Source organism: Sphaerodactylus townsendi, linkage group LG03 (assembly GCF_021028975.2).
Source record: "Sphaerodactylus townsendi isolate TG3544 linkage group LG03, MPM_Stown_v2.3, whole genome shotgun sequence".
Classification (NCBI taxonomy): domain Eukaryota; kingdom Metazoa; phylum Chordata; class Lepidosauria; order Squamata; family Sphaerodactylidae; genus Sphaerodactylus; species Sphaerodactylus townsendi.
This window is the reverse complement of record NC_059427.1, coordinates 37,049,064-37,071,581: the sequence shown is the minus strand read 5'-3', so window position 1 is coordinate 37,071,581 and position 22,518 is coordinate 37,049,064.

The window sequence follows — 22,518 nt, the reverse complement described above, 5'->3', positions numbered from 1 at the left end:
TTATCTTTGACTTATAAAGCCCTTAATGGTTTGAGGCCCAATTATCTAAAGAACAGGTGTCAAACTCATGGCCCTCCAGATGTTATGGACTACAGTTCCCATCATCCCCTGCCAGCATCATGATGGAGCCACGAGTTTGACACCCATGCCCTAAAATCACCAGATGAAGCCCTTTTGGTGGTACCACCACCTTCACTGGTCCAAAAAAAAAAAAAAGGCACAGATCTGAGATAGGGCTTATTCAGTGGTGGTCCTGAGACTGTGAAACAATCTCTCTCCGGAGGCACATTAAGCATCTTCTTTATATGCTTTTGGAAAACTAGTAAAGACACACCTATTTTCCCTGGTCTTTGGCTAGAGAAATAGTTTTCCACTTTGATGATTGTATGAATTTTTAAACAGGCTTTATATTTTTTTTAAACAGGTTTTATTAATTTAAATAGGTTTTATTGTGACAGGTTTTAGTTGTTTTTATGTTGTATCAGATTTCATGAGTTTTAAGTTGCAACCTGCCCTGAGACCTTTGGGTGTAGAGTGGGATAAAAATATGTAGAAAGAAAGAAAGAAAGAAAGAAAGAAAGAAAGAAAGAAAGAAAGAAAGAAAGAAAGAAAGAAAGAAAGAAAGAAAGAAAGAAAGAAAGAAAGAAAGAAAGAAAGAAAGAAAGAAAGAAAGAATGAATGAATGAATGAATGAATGAATGAATGAATGAATAAATAAATAAATAAATAAATAATGACGATAACACCATTCATTAATAGCCCTCATGTTCACAGTCATTCAAATACAAGAGCTTATGAATGAAGACTGGAATTAGACTTTTATTAAGAAAGGACCTCTCACATGAAGAAGAAAAGGAGGAGGAATTTATACCCCACTTTTCTCTCCCGTAAGGAGTCTCAAAGTGGCTTACAAACACCTTCCCTTCCTCTCCCTACAACAGACACCGGGTGAGGTAGGTGGGGCTGAGAGAATTCTGAGAGAACTCTAACTGGCCCAAGGTCACCTAGCAGGCTTCATGTGTAAGAGTGGGAAACAAACCCAGTTCACCAGATTGGAGATCATCGCTCTTAAACGCTATACTATGCCGACTATCATGAACATATGAACATATGAAGCTGCCTTATACTGAATCGGAGCCTTGGTCCATCAAAGTGAGCGTTGTCTACTGAAACTGGCAGCTGTTCTCCAGAGTCTCTGGCTCAGGTCTTTCACATCACCTACTGCCCAGTCCTTTTAACTGGAGGTGCTGGGCATTGAACCTAGGACCTTCTGCACGACAAGCAGATGCTGTGCTACTAAGCAGAAGTTCCTCCCCTTCTCAGTGCAAGTTCTATTAATAATGGACCAGATGTTGGGTTTATGATCAAGAGTCTTGCTTCAACTGAGAGGCCCTAGATTCAGTTTCTAGACAACCTCCAATGGGAAGAGGAAACTATGCCCTAAAGGGGAAAAGATGCTTAATAGCAGCATACAGTATTTCCTGCTTTCAACATCTAATACGTTCTAGTCAAGATCTCAGACAATAAAAGTAGGAGGATTTTGCTAATCAGAACAACGACTGCTAATCTGAGTAGAGAATACTAGCCTTGAGGAACTAATTGTCTGGACCTCCCCAAACAAAAAAGTAATGCCCCCAACCCTAAATTCTTCCTTTACAAACTGACACAACTCTGACCTCTTTACATATAATGTACACAGGTATATGCACAATCAAACATAGACAAAATACTATACCCAGGATACATACAATGCCAGGAGTGAAAATTTAATACAATAAATGCAAACATCTTGGAACAGACTGAAAAACCAGTCAGAATATCTAAGATGGTCCAGAATTGTGCAAAGAATCTAAACACAGGGATGAGCTTGCCACTTCTGCCCATTTTGTGGTAAAATTATTCCACTTCCTCATCAGTAGACTTCAGTTTTGTCTGAATATTCCAAAGGCACTGCCATAGGATAATGCTCAAGTTGTCCAACTTGAAACTAGGATCACAACTTCTCTCAACTCTGAACCATTCAGTCCAGCCCTCACCGTGATTCCACTCACTACCAACCGGCTGGAGATAATGGAATAGAACAAGGGCGGAGCCTGCTGTAGATTCCCAGTTCCCTGGAGTCTGTCCTGGCCTCACCAATTGTGCTTAAAGCAGAAAGAAAGGATCACTGAATTCTGGACAAAGCATGTTCAGGCCTTTTAGTTGTGCTATCCTGTTGGAGGCTTAGCACTGACAATTAGCCCTTTGCACTCAGGGATTTGCTGTCAGCTAGGATTTGCAGGATCTGAAGGAAGGCCCATTACTGCCACCACCCACTCAATCTTTGTACATAGAAGAAGAAGAAGAGGAGGAGGAGTTTGGATTTATATCCCCCCTTTCTCTCCTTCAGGAGACTCAAAGGGGTTTACAATCTCCTTGCCCTTCCCCCCTCACAACAAACACCCTGTGAGGTAGGTGGGACTGAGAGAGCTCAGAAGAACTGTGACTAGCCCAAGGTCACCCAGCTGGCGTGTGTGGGAATGTACAGGCTAATCTGAATTCCCCAGATAAGCCTCCACAGCTCAGGCGGCAGAGCTGGGAATCAAACCCGGTTCCTCCAGATTAGATACACGAGCTCTTAACCTCCTACGCCACTGCTGCTCCTTTAGTGGTGTATAATGCCACAGAGCCCACTTCCAAAGCAGCCACTATCTCCTGGTGAACTGTCCTGTGTTGCCTGGAGATCAGTTGTAATAGCAGAAGATCTCCAGCTACCACCTAGAGACATGGTGGCGAACCTATGGCACTCCAGATGTTCATGGACTACAATTCCCATCAACCCCTGCCAGCATGGCCAATTGTAGTCCATGAACATCTGGAGTGCCATAGGTTCACCACCACTGACCTAGAGATTGGCAGCCCTATATAGAGCCTTCCTCTCTCAGTGAGTTTTCCTCAGGAGAAAGAACTTCTTTCTTCAAAGGAGGATTCCTGGGAATGCAGGAAGACTCTGCATTTAGCTGCATTTAGCTGGCTAGGAGGATACAACTTTTTGTCCTTCTTTTTTACATAATTGTGTCCATATCTTTACAGCACTGCTGATGAAAAATGGTTGAATCTATCCCTGTTTCTCATTTCCTGTGTTCTCTTTTCTGGTACCCCTTTCTGTTGAGCAGCATCAAACATTGGGTTTAAACTGTATAAAGCCTTGTTAAAAAAAATTGTGAAGCGATCCTCATGACTCAGTTCTCTAAACTACATAGCACAGAGAGCAGATTACACCATAAGTAGTAGATTAAATATAACCAAATTCTTCCACAATATATTTGGTATTTTACACCAAATGGAGCCAACCTTTTGTAGGCAGCTGCGGCCCTTCCTTCTGACAACCCAGGGTAATTCTTGGCAGCTTGACCCAGCGCTAGATCCTGGATAGGCTGTAAGTCTGCTTTGGCAGGCACTGCTTGAATCTGTCTACCAGCTGCTGCTTTGAATCTGACGTCTGTTCTCTAAGGCAGCTTACCAAATGCAGGACTCCCCTGTAACCCCAAAAGGAGGAGCCAAGCAGGGTCAAAAGCCATGATTTCTCAGACCTTACAGCATGTGAGATTGCAGAAGAGACTCCAGGTCTGCTGTTAAAACTGGGAAATGAAGGTCAGGCTGCAGGCAATGAGAATACTAAACCCATGAGGAAATAGGTTCCTCTAGAGATCTGGACACTCTCTCTGTAAATAGTGCTGTTCTATGGCCTCCTGAGGACTTGTGAAAGTTCAGGCCATAATTAACAATTGAGCTTTGCAGGAGAATAATCCTTCTCCTTGTACCATCCAGGAATTTGCCCTACAATACAGACTTCTGCGGAGTTATAATCATGAGTGAAGCCGGAGCTGTCAGCCATTTCCTAACCTTTGTTAAACAGGCTTGCCACTCAGGTAATGCAATCATCAAACCCAGGAGATTCAATCATCCCTCGTTCTCTATTTCCCCACTTGCCAACCAACATTCCCTTCCTTCTATACAGCCATTTTTTGCCATTTTCGGCTTTACACGTCAGGATTCCAACTTTTCTCCTATCAAAGCAAGGATTCTGCTACTCTTCCAGTCACAGAGCACGCTAAAACTCTCCAGTCATGGACTGGTGGAAACTCAGCCCAACAACAGAAAGATTCCAAAAATGCCACCAATAGACTTGATCCCAATTACATTTTAAAGAGAAAATGGGATAAAAATAGCATTGCAGACAGAGGGTGAATCCCCACTGGGAAAATAAACCTTGTTCCCCCCGGGTTCCATAAGATACAGCACCTTTTCATCTCGGTCTCTGCCTCCCCACCACAGCATGCGTCTGTTGAGGGGGTCCCAGGATCAAAAACTGCAACTATTTCCACGAGCTCACAATCTGCTCTTCAGCTCTTCCCGATTGGCTGTTGTGTTGGGGCGGGAATGCAACCTCACGGCCCCTCCCCTCTTTTTTTTAAATTTCTGGCTGCACAGCTTCGTAGGAACATAGGAAGATCTATTTTTTTAACTTTTTGGCTGTGCAGCTTCGTTGGTACATACACTCAGCGCTAGCTCTCCTTCTCTATGTAGGTTCATGCCTACGAAGCCACGACCAGCACACACACACAAAAAACCCCTATGCGCGCTCTGTGCCCAGCCCACTGCTCTCTGATTGGTGCGTGCCTCATAGGATGGGGGAAATGAACTGTATTGTTTTTCTGCTGCCTTCCCACCAACGCAGACTCAGCCTGTGTTTTTCACTACCTTCTTGCTGGTTTTTTTAAAAACGCGGGGTGAGGGGGAGAGCGCACACCAGGGCCAGGATGGGACTGAGTTGGGCACTGAAGCTGTGGGGACTCCTCACCCAAACCGGGACATTTACAGTGAGTATCACACACTTTTTGACCGTGGGGAATCACTCAGAGGGTTCAGTCTCATCCTCAAGAATTGTTCTTCTACCCTGTTTCCCCTAATATAAGACATCCCCGAAAAATAAGACATAGTAGAGGTTTTGCTGAAGTGAAAAATATAAGGCATTCCCCGAAAGTAAGACATAGCAAAGTTTTTGTTTGGAAGCATGCCCGACAAACAGAACACAGAAAAATAAGACATCCCCTGAAAATAAGACATAGCGCATCTTGGGGAGCAAAAATTAATATAAGACACTGTCTTATATTCGGGGAAACACGGTGTCACTAAAGTCATGAGAGAGAGACCCTCCCATATTTCCACCTAGATTTTGCCCCTTCATTGCTTTGGAGCTTCTTCAGCTGTATTAATATCTCTTGGCCAGGGTATGAAAATTTCTGTTCTGCTTCTTTAATCCTCCCATTCTTCCTCCACCCCCCCTCCCCCACACGTGTATTCTCTTCCTCTAGGAATGCTGCGTACTGCTTGGGTTCTGCCTGTATTTGGCCAGCTTGAGGCAAGAATATCTAGTGTAACTGGGACAGCTCCCACTTGGAATCATCCAATGTGCTTGTTGTTCCTGATTACCCCAATGCTGCCGTGATTCTTGTATGCCGTCTAGTTATTTGCATTTCAGTAATTTCTCAAATCTAGTATTTTATATTGCTTTTTCAATCTGCCTGAACTCCCTGTTTTCTATGTATCCCATAAAGATTAAAACCTAAGTATAGCCTCCCCTCGCTGTGTGCCGTCACAAGTCCCTTCCTGAGGTACTTCCCAAATTCATGCTCATTTCAAGCACAGATCAAAGATCTCCATACATAGAGTCCTTTATTAGAAGATGAATTAAATGCCTTAATGTAATGCAATGAACACAAACATATCCAGTTTATCATCCAATGAAAAATGCAATGCATAAAACAAACTGCATATCTGGTTCTGGTGGGTTTTCCAGGCTGTGTGGCCGTGGTCTGGTGGTTCCTAACGTTTCGCCTGCATCTGTGGTGGGCATCTTCAGAAGTGTATCACAGAGGGAAATCTGTTACGTGTGATACACCTCTGAAGATGCCTGCCACAAATGCAGGCGAAATGTTAGGAACAAGATCCAGCAGACCACGGCCACACAGCCCGGAAAACCCACCAGAACCAGTTGAATCTGGCCATGAAAGCCTTCAACAATACATTAAACCCCATATCTTTCTCCATTTCTTCCAAGGCACACATGAAGCCACCTTATACCAAGTCAGACCATTGGTCTATCCAGGACAGTATTATTTACTCTGACTGGCAGCAGCTCTCCGGGGCCTCAGGTAGAGGTTTTTCATATACTTGATCCTGTTAACAGGGACTGAACCTTGCACCTTCTGCGTGCAAAACACACGCCCTACCCACTGAACCACAGCCCAACTCCCCCTTGCTATGAATCTTTGGAGCTAGTTCTTAAACTTACCAACTGATACATTATGTTCTCATTCAAGAGGTGTCCAGGTACTTGTCCCTGAACGGCCATCCCTAATACATGAGAGTAATGAGTGGATTGAAATACCCACATGTTAAACTGGCATTAATTGATATTTGTTTACGATACGTCTTGTGACACTTGCTAACAACCAGCCAGCCCTGTGAGGCAAGAGAGGTATTTATTCATTAAGCGATAAGTATGCATCTCAACATCGAACAATTAAGGATCTTACCTTACTCATATAGTTACATTCTGCCCATTAATTATTCAAAGAAGCTAATGTATGCATATTGGTTGTGTTTATGCTTAAAATTCTCCAAAGTGCTAGAGAAGGGCCCTTAAGGTTTATCTCATTAGCTGCTCCGCATCAGCAAGAGACGGTGATTGAATACGTCTTTTACATTATTCAGAGGGCTTCGTACACTTCTGTTCCTTTTGAAGGTACTTCATCGGAATGACAAGCGAGGCAAGTGTTTCCAAAAGTGAGAGATATTTCAACTCTGCACCTGAGGGAACTGAGACGGAGTCTAGACGATTCGTACCCGACGGAGCAACAGAAGCCATTTCAACATTAGTGCTACTGAGGCTTGAGTCATGAACTGGAAGCGGGAAAGTGAGAGACATGTATCGCCTTTACATAAAAGGAATCCTTACAAAAGGAAGGGGTCACCTTCAACACATACAAATGTACTGGTGTGTAAAGTTGCCCGCAGCCCTAACCTGAGTGGCCCAGGCTTGCCCTATCTTGACAGCTCTTGGAAACTAAGCAGGGTCAACCCCGGTTAGTACCTGGGTGGGAGAGTACTAAGGAAGTCTAGGGTTGCTATGCAGAGGCAGTCAATGGGAAACCACTTCTGAAACGTCTCTTGACTTGAAAACCCCATGGGATCACCCTGAGTCAGCAAATGGGTGTGCCTTCCATTGGCTGAGTCCTACAGGCTGAAAGAGCTTTGGGTGTACTTTCTCCCTCCGTGCTTTGTGGGCGAGTCATTCAAAATCAGAGCGGGAGGACAGCCTCTACGTCAGCTGGGGAAGGGGCTGGAATGCCCCAGTTGCCTTGTGTTAGGAGAGGCGTTCCCTGGAGTTGGTGAGCAAGAAGACCGATAGGATGAAAATGGAGGAAGGATGAAAGCTGACCTGAGCTGTACAAAGCGGAGATGAGGGAAAGGTCGGCACCTGCCCAACAAGTGCCAAGCACTGCAAAGGCCTCCGCAATGGCCCCTTCCGCACATGCAGAAGAATGCACTTTCAATCCACTTTCACAATTGTTTGCAAGTGGATTTGGCTATTTTGCACAGTAAAATCCAGCTGCAAAGTGCATTGAAAGTGGATTGAAAGTGGATTATTCTGCATGTGAGGAAGGGACTATTTTTGCACAGTAAAATCCAGCTACAAAATGGATTGGAAGTGGATTATTCTGCATGTGAGGAAGGGGCCATTGACCTTTGTTGGGTGGCAAGGTGACAAAACACATAATCAGCTCATTAGCCAGCAGAGGAACTGAGGTGGCTGAAACAAGCTATTTTTCTCAGGACTGCACTGTGAGAAGAGGATGAAGAGGCAGAGACAGCAGGGGGAGCTCAAGGGTAAGGAGGGAGTTGATGAAGGGGGACTCCACTGGGTAGTCGACGTCGTGGGAGGAGCTTAAATTCTAGATCATCCACTTTTATGCATTGGCTTCTCTTTTTTTGGAGAGGGGAGAGCATCATCTTATGTTCAAAGTTGTTTTCCTGTTGATTAAATACAGTAAACGTAATAATAAGAAAAAGCCTCACTAGAGGATTTTTTTTGCTCCATTACCCTAATTGTTGTTGTTGTTGTTGTTGTTGTTTTGACTTTTATACCGCCCGCCCCCAGAGGGCTCTGGGCAGTGTACAACATTTCAATATAACATAAATAAGCAAAAGGAGCCCTCTCAATAAATTAAATACAACATAAGATAAAATAAGGGCTCTAAACATTCTTCATTGCAACCATTTCAGATAGTCCCATACAAGGCCAGGTGTGGTGAATTTTACTAAGCTGTGCAGTTCCTTTTGGTCTGATCAGTTTAATCATCGGGGGGGGGGGGATAGTGCATTAAAAGAAGCAAGAGGAAAGTCATTATGGTGGGGTTGGGGGTGGAATCCATCAAGTCATAGCTGATGTATGGCAACCCCATAGGATGTTCAAGACTAAAGACGTTCAGAGGGGATTTGTCATTGCTTGCCTCTATGTAGCAATCATGGACTACCTTGGTGATCTCCCATCCAAACAGTAGCCAGAGACAACCCTGCTTAGCTTCTGAAATCTGCCAAGATCAAGCTAACTTGGCCAATCATGGGCGGGGGGGGGGGGGGGGGAGGAGAAATCCCATTCCCTATTAACCTTCCCTTTCATTTACCCTAACTACTTCATCTTCAGATCATTCAATGTTGCTACAGCAACCCAATACACCACCTGAATGCCAGTTTTCCCCCCAGTGGTCACACGTGCACAATGCTTTTGCTGAAATGTATTGTCGAAGGCTTTTGTAACCTCTAACTGTGGGTTCTGTGGGGCAGTACTTGGAATGAGTTGCAACAACAATTTTTAAACAACAAAATGGTTTACTTTTCTTTACAATTAACACTTTTAAAACATCAACATTTAACGTTACAATTCAGGGTCCTGTTCAGGTTGCATTTCAAGTCCTTCTATTTACAGTCTACTGATATTGCCAAGTCCAAATTCTTCTTTGCAAGTTGGCTGGCTCCTGAAGACTCCAAGGGCTTGATGAACAGGTTGCAACATGATGACGGTCTCCAGGAGAACTCTCAACCATTACAACCATTGAAAAAGAAAAACCTTTAACAAGGTTATTAAGGGGCTTATAGAAATCCTGGCTAGGTCCCAGTCTGGTAGCCTTGTCTTTCTGCAAAGAGCATTCTTTCAGCCTTTCTGCTGTTCTGGAGTCTCCACCCCTTACTGGGTCAACTCCATTCTGGGCATGGGGGTTACACTTCTCACTGCCAATAGATTCAATCTGGTTTTGAGAGGGTTTTCGGGCTGTGTGTGGCCGTGGTCAGGAACAGGAGCTGGTTAGCTCTTCTCAATGCTTTTAGCCGGTTTGTGGTTGGCATCTTCAGAGGTGTATCACAGAGAAAAGTCTGTGATACACCTCTGAAGATGCCAGCCACAGATGCAGGCGAAACGTTAGGAACAAAATCCACCAGACCACAGCCACACAGCCCGGAAAACCCTCCAGAACTTTTGCTGAAAGTTTAATGTTTTTGGAGCTTTACCATCACACACACAACTTCTCTAAACTGCTCATATTTTTGTCTGCAAACCTGGTGAATATTTGTAGATCCTAAAACTATAGCGGTCTCTGGCTCAGTTATTTGGATTCTTTGGACCCACAAGTGAACTAGCCCGTGGCTTTTAGATATAAGGTTATTAATTTTCTTGAATGGCAGGCAACTATGTAGAGTGTTTCATGAGGATACATGCTATCATGGCTGCCCACTTGATCCCCAGCCTTAAGTTTGCCAAGAGTGAAGTGGGACTGGTTGTGTTTTAAAAACGTTTCCTTTCAACTCCCCCCCCCCTCCAGTTAAAGAGTTCTAACCTTGGTGGAAACCACCAGTTAAAGAGTTCTAACCTTGGTGGAAACCACCAGCATCTAAAGAATCTCCCATCCTCCCAATTATACTTTCTCCTGTCTCTTGAACATCAAGCACTGGGATATGTGCATGAGAGAACAGAGAATTGTGGGTTGCCTCTGCTCCTCCCCCCCCCCCCCACACACACTTCTCTTCATCTATATCCATCAGAGCTCTCCCTCTTCAGTTCCGAGACAGCTGCACAACATAAAGCAGGCTACCACCTAACACGAGCGAGATTCTATAAAGTCAGTTTGCATTTAAGACTGTGAACAAATTTACTCTTTTAATAACTACAGAGAAACCCAGAAAGTGCATATTTTAATTGGGAACGTTCAGAAGAAAGACCAATTAGGCAGAATCTAGAAAGAAAATATGGAAAGGTATCTTGCCAGCTATTCCTATAATCACAACAAAGTCTTGAGATTTTTGTCCTAGGGATAGATTCAGGACAGAACACCCTGGCACAGCCTGGCTGGGCTTGCCCCCTAGATCTTGACACAGAACTCCAAGTCAGGTAGACAGCTACTTAGATTATCCTGCAGTCTGGAGAGTTTTCCTCTGGCCCAATCAGGATTCGGGGTGGAGGCTAAAGCTTTCCTTCCAAATCCCTTTTACCGATCACTTCAACAGTTTGGATGAGGAGGTCAAGTGACAAGCAGGGAAATAAAAACGGATTCGACTCTGCAGTCAGCTTGACCAAATGGTAGGATGAACTCAAAACTCTGTTTCCTTTGGTGAGCTCGTAGATCACCATATACCTATATTTCCCCCTTCTTGGGATGCAGTTCTTGGGACTTTTGACTGTTGTGGGTTTTCCAAGTTGTGTGGCCCTGGTCTGGTAGTTTTTGCTCCTAACGTTTTGCCCGCATCCTTGGCTGGCAGCTTCAGACTCATACCAAAGTGAGATGTGTTTCTCTCGGTGGCACAGAAACACACCTTACCATGACATACCTCTGAAGGTGCCAGCCATAGATGAGGGTGAAATGCTAGGAGAAAAAACCACCAGATCGCGGCCACACAGCCTGGAAAACCCACAGCACCCAGTTGACTCCAGCCGTGAAAGCCTTTAACAATACATTGGGACTTTTATTGCCCATCTCCACATAGGAGCACATTTTATCCTCCCACAACGCAATCTGCAGATGTGCTGTAAAAAAATAAATAAGATTCGTTTTTCAATAGTTCCCAAGTGTTTGGGGCAATAGACACGTGCACCAAAATGCATACTGATCTTATGCAGGAATTCCCAGTCATACAGTTTCAGAGTGCAATTTTCAGGGTACAGTCCGGTGCACGAAGAAAACCTGTGCAACCACTAACAGCAGAGAAAATACTGAGACAGAAAAAGAGAGGAAAAAAATAAGCATACCACTGGCAGTGAGAGCTATAGAAAACTGCTGGCAGCTCTCTGAAACAATAATCAACTATATATAGCCTGAGGAGGCTGGAAAGGCATCGGCATATATGATATCAAATAATTTGATGAAACACATTTCCTTGGGTTGTTTTTTTTTGGGGGGGGGGGGGATATAGAAGCAGAAAATGCTTTTCTATTATCTCAATTTCCCTTGTCCTGTTGGCCTACTAATATTAGGTTTTCAGTAACAAATGCTTCTCTGGAGCTAATTTGCAAACAAGTGTTCCCTCTGCTGGTCATTAATAATATTGCAAGCAAACAAAGACTATCTAACATCGTTTATAAGCAAACCAACTGCAAAGCGCTACAATCTGACCATGGAAAAATTATCAGATCTCTTATTATGCATTTTATTCCGTGCATATTTTTGTAATGGTGTTTAAGAGTAACCAATTTATTATTTGCTGCTTTTGCATCGGAATTACTTATTTATAGTGAAAATGTGCCCCACGCATACTAGGGAAAAGTCAGTGAAGAAGAGAAGAAGAGTTTGGATTTATATCCCCCCTTTCTCTCCTGTAGGAGACTCAAAGGGGCTTACAATCTCCTTGCCCTTCCCCCCTCACTACAAACACCCTGTGAGGTTGGTGGGACTGAGAGAGCTCCGAGAAGCTGTGACTAGCCCAAGGTCACCCAGCTGGCATGTGTGGGAATGTACAGGCTAATCTGAATTCCCCAGATAAGCCTCCACAGCTCAGGCGGCAGAGCTGGGAATCGAACCCAGTTCCTCCAGATTGGATACACAAGCTCTTAACCTCCTACGCCACGAGTGAAGTTGTTTTATTGTCTAAAGAACCTTTTTTTCTCTCTTATTCAGTATTTCAAGTGTGTTTTGTTATCAAATACGGTAAGTATTTGATAATTCGCCAAATGGTATGCTTAGTCTAATGATTAATGCAGACCTGTTCATTGGTTACAACCCTACAGATGGAACCTACACCCAAGAAACTGACCACAGGATTTCAGGCCTCGGAGGCCAAACCTGCTAAAATCTGATTGTTTATTTGGGCTGTAAACCTTGAATTTTGCCAACAGGATTCCCATTTCCTGACCACAAATGGTTTGTAATACTTCGTGCAGTAAAGTAATACTTTCTGCCGTTAAGTATATCAATAAGCAGTGTCCGTCTTGACATGCCTACACATTTTCTCGACAGCTGCTCAGGCATTTCCAAAACCATAGCATTCGCGATAAGGAACCCTTGCTAATCCTTTGGCTTTCGAGTTGGTTGAGAATGTACACTATTATTATTCTTTGCCACCTTATTACGGAGAACTGCATTGAAATCTTCTTAAGGGACAAGCGGCAAGCGAATCCTTCAGCGTGCCTCTGAATTAGCAAATGACGGAGCCTGTTCCACTCTACATGGCAGGCCTCCCGGGAGAATAACGGGGAGATGGGGAGGGCGGGAAATCAGCTGGATAGCCATCAGACAATTATAGCGATCAAACTGCTTTTCCACTTAAAACAGTTAATAATTAGCTCCCTTCTAAGCCATTCAACAGGGGCCCCCAAGGGAAGGAGCGAGAGCACAGGCACCAGATAGGTTATTTGTAAAAATCAAAGCAATGGTCTCGATTTAGGGACTGTTTAATGTCAACCTGTCATTGGCTTGGCTGAACAAGCATTGCCAAACGTCACACTGAACCTGTCACTCATCAGCATGAAAGCCTGTCTCGTGGACTCTTTGCCGGCCTTTGTTTTCCGTCACAAAGTTTCAGTTCTTATTCTGAACTGTGCTTGAATCTGTGAAGCAGCAGAACAAAGACAATCATGTGCTCGGGCGAGTGTGCTCCACTCACTACATCTGTTTCTAGCCCTTCTGGTCCCTGGATCCCCTGAAGGAGCACGCAACACACAAGCAAGGATTTCACAAGGCGGCTGCAGCAGGGCCCAAGAAAATCCTCAGCACATCGTAGCCTGCCTCTTTCAGGCTGTTGGATCAAGCTGTCATACATTTGATCAGATGTAGCTGCCTAGGCAGTGAGTCCCAAATGCAGGGACTGGTACTGTGATGCCCCTTGACCCATCCCTTTTTCCTAATGAAATGTGGGGTTAGGGATGCCTTACCTATATTAGCAGCAGCCAGGTTCAGCATTCTTTCAGTCATCAAGGATATGTGGCAGTCTCCCTTGAGCTGTGTCAGCCTTCTAGAGCCCCTGATTTGCTTTTGTAACCCACCTTAGAGTTTAAGAGGGATATTATCATTAAAGGAAAAGGAGTTCAAGTCTCTGACAGCGTGATCCCACCTTGTGATCCTTAACATTCACCAGACTTACAACAAAAGAAACTTTAAATCTATTCTGTTTCATAAACAATAATGTGCAGTACAACAATGAAATATGGCAAACCAATGCAGAAACAATAATCAACATGTAATAGTTCTGGCCTGTTGTGCAAAACAGACTAGCAGGGTCTCAGTCCTTTGCAATTTTCTCTAGCTGTGTCCTGTGACACTGTTGATGGACTTGCAGCTTTGCTGTTCTTCGCTGAGCTCTCTCTCCTGATTGTCAAGCCTTCAAGGGTAGCCCTTGTTCATAACAATACAGTTCATAACAACTGAACTCTGTGAAGTAGGTTGGCTCCAGTTACAGGCCTCTAACAGATCTGACGGAATGGAGCCTTTTCTTATATGGAAAACCTGAGCTCTTTAGCCCCCCTATTGGACCCTGAGTTACACTTTCTTGTTTGTTTGCTTAACAATATATTCCTTAAGGCAGTCTTTTTAACCTGATTTGGTGTTTCACTCAGCTTCAGCCCAGCTTTGAGCTCTGCCAGCTATAAGTTGTGATGGTCCTAGATGGGCACATTCCTTAAAGGCAACATAGAAATTTTCTAACTAAATAAGCAGACATTTCCTGATGCTTCATGTTGCTGCCTTACGTGACATACAATAGTCTCAAGTAGATGGCTGCCCAGAGAAAGCATAAAAACCCTGTGCTCCTGGCCAAAGTATTTCACTGAGAGGTAAAGAAAAAGAGTTTGGATTTATACCCCACTTTTCTCAACCATAAGGAGACTCAAAAGGGCTTACAAATTCTTTCCCTTCCTCTCCCCACAACAGACACTTTGTGAGGTAGGTGGGGCTGAGAGAGTTTGGAGAGAACTGTGGTTGGCCCAAGGTCACCCAGCAGGCTTCATGTGGAGAAGAGGGGCTCTTTACCTGTACTTTGCTCTCCTGATTAGAGTCCGCTACTCATGAGGAGGAGCAGGGCCATTCTCCAGATTAGAGTCTACATTAAGGTGACCAGATGGTCACCTTTGTAAACCGGGACGGGGGGTAGGCGAGACAGGGCGGGAAACGGCAAGCCCCAGAAGGCCGTGCTCCTGCGACTGCGCGCGCTGGAGGCTGCCGCACTGTCTTGCGCCCCAGAAGGCAGTGCGGCAGCCTCCCAAAAATCGGGACCATTGAGATAACCCGAGGGACGCGGAACAAATTGCTTGAAGGTGGGACAAATTGCTTGAAGGCGGGACTGTCCCACCAAAAGCAGGATGTCTGGTCAGCCTAGTCTACATACTCTTAACCACTATAACACACACTCAAACATTACACCAGCTCCCACTGAGATTCATAGTAATCAGTTTATGCCTGCAAAAATGGACGTGATGAACCTTTTCTTGGAATCAAGGGCCTCTGATGATATTTTGGAACCTGATTTGTTTAGAACTGCAAACCTTCCCCTAAGTTACAAGGTGCTCTTAGAGTGGCAAGTGTAAAGACTTTGGGTTGGCTGCTCTGAGGTAGATGTTGTGGTGATCAGAACATGGAGATCTCTGAGGCAGGAGTTATGTGTAAATACCAAGGAAGGAGTATTAATTTGCAGGTTGTTTTTAACGAACAGATCAGTAGCCCAGGCCTGCAGATAATCAAAGGAGCAGCCTGGCTGAAGTACATCTATTTAACCTGGTTGGGGCTTCAGAGGGTGGTTTGAATTATTTTTATGACTTTCAGGTACAAATAGGTGTTCGCTGACTAGTCACTAGGTTGGATCCTTTCCCCCACCCAGGATTCTACTCACACCAGCCTGCCCTTTCCCAAGTAAAAGGTCTGCTCATTACCAGAGACAAGCCTAACAACTGGGTACTCTATTCTCTCCCAGAGCTAAATCACTCTGCCACACTACCAGGCAGAGCTATCCTTTCAACTGTCTTCTCTCTTGCTGAGACAGATCCAAACTATGTCTGCACTCTCCCTGAGGCAGATCTGAACTGAAACCACCATTGTGCTGCCCTCCAACTTCGTAGCCCTCCTCTCAAAGGTTATTGGATGCGGGAGCAGCACTCCCATAGGCTCAGGGATTAAACAGCTGAGTGGTTGATTTTCTTTTTCAGGGACAGGGCAGTCTTCTGTCTGCCACATGGCTCCCCAAGTTGAGCCCCGCAAGTAAGGAAGGAGTGGAGATCTCCCAGATACTAAATGCCCTCAGACATCATACTCCTGGAACAAACACCAAAAGTCCAGCTGGGTTCCGCCATTGCTGCAAAGCCTCCCCCCAGAGGCGTGGAGGGGGGGGCAAAATGGCACCCAGGGCAAAATGGAGCCCGCCCCTGCACCCCTCCCCTGCACACACCCCATTCCCTTATAGCTCCACCACTGCCTCACCCCCACTTAGGGAAGAGAGAGTAATTTCAAGGGTTTTAGAGTGTTTACTACTAAAAGTCTGTGGGGTGAATGAAGAGAATTATTTCGCCAAGATGAAGAGTGAGCATCATAGTCAAATCTGAGGTCCAAATCCCAATTTTCAAGTGCAGTTTGTTGGCATGCAGGCCCACAGCAAAACAGGGAGGCCAGTTTCTGAGATGTGCCCTGCCAGTCACTTCTCTATTGGTGTTGTAGACAGTTCAGACTAAGATGGATGCCTCATCTTAATTCTGGACTTTGATACTAAAAGAGGGGCCTCTGCTTGCAACATTCCTCTCCATCTCACTCCTTAATCAACTACGCATGGCAACAAGCAATGCCTTTCATGCTGCCTCTGCCATTGCAATCTGTCTTGGGAAGACACACCTATTCTGTAGTAGTAGTAGTAGTAGTAGTAGTAGTAGTAGTAGTAGTAGTAGTAGAAGGAGGAGGAGGAGTTTGGATTTATATCCCCCCTTTCTCTCCTGCAGGAGACTCAAAGGGACTTACAATCTCCTTGCCCTTCCCCCCTCACAACAAACACCCTGTGAGGTGGGTGGGGCTGAGAGAGCTCCGAAAAGCTGTGACTAGCCCAAGGTCACCCAACTGGCATGTGTGGGAGTGCACAGGCTTATCTGAATTCCCCAGATAAGCCTCCACAGCTCAGGCGGCAGAGCTGGGAATCAAACCCGGTTCCTCCAGATTAGATACACGAGCTCTTAACCTCCTACGCCACTGCTGCAAGTGCTACTCAGCCTCAACATAATTAGCCTTCCTGATTCCTTTTTCCCCTAGCTGATTTAATGACAATCCTTACTACTGGAGAACCATCAGACCTTACTTTGAATTGGAATACCTTTAGTTGTAAACTTCCACTGTACTGGTCTCTTCTGAGAACTCTGTTTTGTCCAGGATTATTGCCTCTCTTAGCAATGCTACAGGGTCAAAAATTGCTATATCTAGGTCTCCCAAATGAGGGCCCCTTGCCCTTGGTCCCTGAATTGCCTGTAGTTTGGTTCCACTGTACCTGATGTAGCCCCTCTCTCTATTTAAATCCAATGAAGTTGTTTGATCCTGCTTTCTTCTGTAGCAAGGTAAATATCACCCTCCCTGCCATGACCTCTATTATTCCCATCTTCCCTTTACCTCTGTCTATATCCTAGGCTCCTTAAAACTCTGTGTTGCCAAACTGCATGTGGACACCCTTCTAACATCTTCAAAATAAGATGGCTTGGACTGAAATAAGACATCCTGAGGATGCCTTGGGAAAAAGCTGTGTGGAGTTCCTTCCCAAGACACTTTTTTTGTGTCCTCAGGACATCTTATTTGTGCAGAACAGGCCATTGTTAGCAGACGCCTCCTATAAGTTACAACCCCAACAATTAGACACTCTGCCCTTTACTTAAAATTTGCTGTAATGTCCTTTTTTCTTTTGCTGAAGAAATCACCGCTGAAGATTCTTAGAGACAGGATGAGATCCTTATCCTTAGGAATAAAGTTTAGGCCTGGTCTCATTCCTTTGACAAAACTGGGTAATCTATTCCATTGATTTCTGAGACTCTGCATATCACACTTACTAATCATCAAATATTTACAAATATTGTAGATTCTGCTTTCTACATTGATTCAACCAGTTTCTAAAAGTGAGTCTCTGAAACACTGAGGCGTCACAGGGTCAGATTTAGATTACCAACAGATGCTGCAGTTGTAAATTTGCCATCCAGCAGAAGCTGACAGATCATATCTAATTAGTTATCTCTGTATGCTAACATCCTCTCTTGTTCCCTGACACTACCCTATTCAGCTACAGATGACAAAACCAAGATTTATCAAGACAAGCAAAGATCTGAGTGATCATCTAGAAAATGAATCCTGGTTCTTCAAACAGTTCATCATTAATATAAATTGTAGTGTTGCGTTACCTCTGAACTTAAGCCTGTACAAAGACAATATCACTAGGAATGGCATTTAAAATAGCCCGCTGCTTGCTAGAACATAAGAACATAAGAACAAGCCAGCTGGATCAGACCAGAGTCCATCTAGTCCAGCTCTCTGCTACTCACAGTGGCCCACCAGGGGCATTGGGAGCTCACATGCAGGATGTGAAAGCAATGGCCTTCTGCTGCTGCTGCTCCCGAGCACCTGGACTGTTAAGGCATTTGCAATCTCAGATCAAAGAGGATCAAGATTGGTAGCCATAAATCGACTTCTCCTCCATAAATCTGTCCAAGCCCTTTTTAAAGCTATCCAGGTTAGTGGCCATCACCACCTCCTGTGGCAGCATATTCCAAACACCAATCACACGTTGCGTGAAGAAGTGTTTCCTTTTATTAGTCCTAATTCTTCCCCCCAGCATTTTCAATGAATGACCCCTGGTTCTAGTATTGTGAGAAAGAGAGAAAAATTTCTCTCTGTCAACATTTTCTAGCCCATGCATAATTTTATAGACTTCAATCATATCCCCCCCTCAGACGTCTCCTCTCCAAACTAAAGAGTCCCAAACGCTGCAGCCTCTCCTCATAAGGAAGGTGCTAGAAATAAGAGTAGGATCCCATGATCCACCAGCAGAGTGGATGAAAGAGAGGACTTTACCGCCTTCTCCTTTCCGACTGTGGCATCCCAACCTGCATGTCTATTAGTCCTCACCGGTTCTGTGCGCCTGGAAATCCCATTTCCTGGGGCTGGAAAAGACTGTATGAGGAGGGGAATGGGTGAAAAATCCCTGTTCCTCTTGTTCACAGATTACAGGGTCCAACCTCATAGCAGCAATTTTCTGTTGATGGGTAGAAAGGAACTCATTGTTTTATTTGTTTGTTTGTTTGTTTGTTTATGGGTTTTTTAATACCACCCTACCCCCGAAGGGCTCTGAGGTGTTTTCTCTGAGGTGTCTCTCCAGAAACCATTTCCTGTGGCATTCCTGTCCCTCTCCCTCCTGTTTTTATTGTTTTCCTTTTCAGTGTGAAAGATTTCACACCAAAAGTGCTTCAACATATTCCATCCCCTACAGTCTTGCTGAGCCCTACCTTTCTTCATCATTCATTCCCCCACCAAAATATTTGGGCTCCTTTTAAAGCCAACCATTTAAAATAAAAACCTGAACAACTGCCACCTATCCTTCTGTTGTGGTTACGTTTAAGTTTCTTGAATGATATTGTTTCGACTGAACTGTCGGATTTCAGACTGCATCGCTGACTCAAAACATACATGGGACCAACCCCAACCCCTCCCCAAACTTTCTAGCAGCACATAATCTTGTTTCCCACTAGGGGGCATAGTATGCCTATCTGGACTGGCTTTCTGAAAGGGTATCTGAAACTTTGGCAAATATAGTGAGATGGAAGAAAATGAACCGGTTTGCTTTTTGCAGCCAGTAGCCTGGTTGTTGTAGATAACCCCCAATTTAAAGCATCCTCATTTCTTTCTTTGCTTGTAATTTAATTTCAGGAAAAATAAGAACAGGAACTCTGAGGATCATGTAAATCAAGCTTAGATTTGCATGCACAGTTATTCACCTTCCTCTGCCTCATCCTTGCTTTTTTCTTTCTGGCTCTTCTCTTCTTTTTTTCCTTTCCCCCGTGTGCCATGCTAACAGGGCAAGGACCCAATTTATATTTGGTACAGAACAGTTGGGGAAAATATATAGATGTCACATCGGAGAACGCACAGCATGGTTCACAGCAAATTTATGTGCCATTTGTTGTATTAAGCACTGGGAAAGCAGACTGTGTTTGAACCATAGAAAAACAGAATCTGGAATTCAGGAGAGTTTTTTCACTTATTTTTGACTTGCTTTTTGGGGGCCTAGCCAGTTTACAGTAGCCTTTAATTAAAACAGTATCAGATGTGAAATATGTAACAAAACACCAATCACAAATAAAATAAAAACCAACCAGAAAGGACTAAGCAGTAAAAACGGGAAAGAAGTAGCAAGCAGTTACTGTTTCAGCATTTGAGACAAACAAACAAACAAAAATTGCCACCTGCAAAATGCTATTTACCTCTTCCAAGCCCTGATGGGTTCTTTGCTAAAGCCATTTCCAGTCACTTCAAGCCAAATACGAATCAGTTGGTTCTAAATCCAGTCAAGCCAGAACTTTCCCTAGAAGCTAAAATGACTAAACCGAGGCTATCATACTTCAGTCACATTATGAAAAAACAAGAGTCACTGGGAAATACAATAATACTTGGAAAATTTGAAGGCGGCGGGGAAAAAGGAATACCCACATGAGATGAATTAATTCTATAAAGGTAGTCGCGGCCCTCAGTTTACAAGACAGTTAATGGTAAAGACATTTTGGAGGACATTAATTCAAAGGGTCACCATATGTCAGAGGCAAAACACACACACACACACACACACACACAATAGCTGCACTCATCATGATTCCTTTGTTAGGCAAAAAGCCCAGAAAGACACAAGCACTAATGATTAGGACCAGGTGTGTTGGATGAAAGTGAACACCTTGGGCAACAAGGTCTCTTTCTCTGGCTCTGGTGGAGAGGCTTCCTTACAGACATGACTGGCTCTTTACCTGTACTTTGCTCTCCTTGTCTGCAAGGCAAATGGTACAGAAATGTTATGTCTTCTGTGCTGTCTCATCCAAAGGAAACTAATCCAGACAGTACTGCCATTGAATTTCTGATCATTTAGGGAAGTGCAGCACAAGTTTAACTATGAAATAAATTCCATTGAACTTAGGCAGAACATATATTGGCTTTTACCCAGCAATCTTTCCAAACCACTACCACCCTGTCTGGAATTTATATCCTCAGTGATGGGAACTGAGGGGTGGGGGAGAGAAGCAGCTGGGGAAAGGAAGAACCAATAGGAAGTATTGAGTTTCTCTTGCCAATTTACCATTAGGTTCCCAGATCCAGGTATGACTTAGTTACAGCCTCAATGGGATCATGTGCCACGTTCCAGTATTAACCTTGGGAGATATTTACAACAAAGGGGCACCCCTGGTTGCAAATGGCTCAGGCCGGAGTGAGACAAAAAGGTTCCCCATCTAACAGTTCAGTTAGATAATCCCACCAAAAGGACAGAGACTGGAAAAGCCAAAAATATGGAACATATTTCTTCACTGAGTCAGAAAGATTAGAATTCACCCCATGAGGGAAAGATTGTAAATTCTCTGGGCAGAAACTTGTAGTTCTCCTTCATTGTCGCTCAGGTCATGGAGGGCTAAATTTTACAATGGGATGCTTGTCCATGTGTCAAGGGACAATGGGGAAAAGTCCCAAACTCCAAGAATTAAGGTAAGAACATAAGAACATAAGAACAAGCCAGCTGGATCAGACCAGAGTCCATCTAGTCCAGCTCTCTGCTACTCGCAGTGGCCCACCAGGTGCCTTTGGGAGTTCACATGTAGGATGTGAAAGCAATGGCCTTCTGCGGCTGTTGCTCCCGAGCACCTGAACTGTTAAGGCATTTGCAATCTCAGATCAAAGAGGATCAAGATTGGTAGCCATAAATCGACTTCTCCTCCATAAATCAGTCCAAGCCCCTTTTAAAGCTATCCAGGTTAGTGGCCATCACCACCTCCTGTGGCAGCATATTCCAAACACCAATCACACGTTGCGTGAAGAAGTGTTTCCTTTTATTAGTTCTAATTCTTCCCCCCAGCATTTTCAATGAAGGTAATGGAAGAATTTCAAATGCTGCAACTTTAACAGATGCCTACCCTAATTTAATATTGTTTAAAGTACAGAGTTACAGTTTAGAGAACTGCATATTTACAGATGCTTTCTATCCTCGCTCAGATTGAAACTTGAACAGATGTGCTTTTAATTATGCTCTGCATGCTTGCCATGCCTAATTCAGTCCCACTTTCCAAAAAGGGAAGGGAAGGGAAAGTGGTTTAATAGGACGCACCTAAAGCACAGAAGTGTGGTGAGCAAAACCGCAACTAAGTGGTAAAAAATGCTAGAAGTACAAATCGTTTTAGCGCGGGAAATTCTTCCATTGTTGTGGAGATCTCTACCTAGAGAGTTGATGGTGCGCCCATGAGCAAGGAAACGTGGGGCCTCACCAGGTAGAGACCCAGGAACAGGACTTCTCCAAGCTGTTACAAGGCTTGTGAGACCATTCTCACTGGGACACCTTTCAATTAACTACAAAAGGAGAGGTTTGGTCAAGAATACTTTTAGCGCAATATTACTGATTGGTGCTAAAACCGTCTTAGCTCATTGTTAAAAATCAGCTTCATCAACCATTATGGAACTATGAATAAAAATTAATGGAGCATCTTTGGATTGTTTTTCAATTTAGGAAACTTGTTTACTGATCAATGGAATACTAATAGTAGACCGATTCATTCTGGGCATTTTAGAAAATAGATTAGAAATTACTTAGCACATCGTAGCCTGTGAGAGATCTGTTCTCTCTTTGGATCTATTCATGTGAGAGATCTTCTCTGATCCCCAATCCTCTGCTGTCAGGACTCTGGTAAATAAAAGTATAGTGGCCTGCAGTAATGCAGGTAAAAATCAGGGGGTGTTTCTT